Source organism: Enhydra lutris, unplaced genomic scaffold (assembly GCF_002288905.1).
Source record: "Enhydra lutris kenyoni isolate GAN:26980312 unplaced genomic scaffold, ASM228890v2 scaffoldscaffold1, whole genome shotgun sequence".
Taxonomy (NCBI): domain Eukaryota; kingdom Metazoa; phylum Chordata; class Mammalia; order Carnivora; family Mustelidae; genus Enhydra; species Enhydra lutris.
The window spans coordinates 65,286,500-65,287,735 of NW_019154085.1; the positions used below are offsets into that span (position 1 = coordinate 65,286,500).

At 40.1% G+C, this 1,236-nt stretch overlaps 1 pseudogene; it reads right to left on the reverse strand.

Moving 5' to 3' along the window:
* The window catches only part of LOC111148484, a 1,129-nt pseudogene extending 935 nt beyond the window's left edge, over positions 1-194 (reverse strand).
* Between the last annotated feature and the right edge of the window lie 1,042 nt (positions 195-1,236).

A 1,236-nucleotide genomic window follows, 5' to 3' on the forward strand; every position in this document is an offset into this window, starting at 1 on the left:
TGCCCCTCTTGCTCTAGGTCTCCTTGCGCACATAGGAGTCCTTCTGGCCCATGCCCACCATCACACCCTGGTGCCGTGGGCGCCCCACGATGGAAGGGAAGACGGCCTGGGTGGGGGGCATTGTCACCTGTGAAGCCAGCTTTGCACATGCCGGAGCTGTTGTCAACCACCAGAGCAGCGATATCGTCATCCATGGCAAACTGGGGGTGGTGTAAACTGGCGGTGGCAGCGGGCGAGGGCGAGGGGCCTGTGCTCGCGGGGTGGACACGGTCTCGGCGGTCTCAATATTTTGTTTTTAAAAAAGATTTTATTTATTTGAAAGTGAGAGAGAGATTGAGAAAGAGCATGAAAGCGGGGGTGGGGTGGGGGGGTGGTAGTGGAAGGAGAGGGAGAGAGAGAATCCCAAGCAGACTGCACTCTGAGCATTGAGCCTATTGTGGGGCTTGATCCCATGGCCTGGAGATTATTACCCAAGCAGAAAACAAAGAGTCCAACACTTAACTGACTGTGTCACCCAGGCACCCCATAGTGTATGTACAAAAGTAAATATAATTGTATAATTATAAAATAAAGGAGTTAAATTTCTGAGAGGCATGTGAATTAAAATGAACCCAATATTTTAGATCACTATAATTTAAAAAGTCATTTTCTGACAATCATAAAAATATTTTAAATTAATAGAGCTATTTTCTAAAATCTAAGTCAACAAAAACTCCCACTGCAATTTTAAAGATGAATTAACTCATCTGAAAATAGGGCAATTATTCTGTGAATTTTAATACATATACAAAGTCTGTTATGTACAGAACATGTACAAAGGCCAGTTACTTGTAATGCAGATAAAATCTGCCCAAATGAACTGAAAAACTTCATTTAGAGCCTAGTAAACAAAAAAGCCAATATTAGCAAGTATGTTACTTGTTGAAATATTGTGAGTTTGGAAATTGTTAATAAAAATTAAATTACTGGAACTTAAATATATTTTTAAATTTTTAATATTTACTTAAAAGGTGTTTTAAAATTAACTTTTATTGTTTCAATCCTTGAATTAACTTTTCTCAGCAAGTAGGCATGCCCCATCTACATATTTACTGGTTATTTGGGTCTCCTGCCAATTGGAGTATTTCTAAATATGGGACATTTATACACACTATTCAGGGGTGAGCTGTTAGACTACAGCTGCCCATGTCTTCATGAAATAAGTATCAACTGCTCTGCCACACTGAGGATACAAGT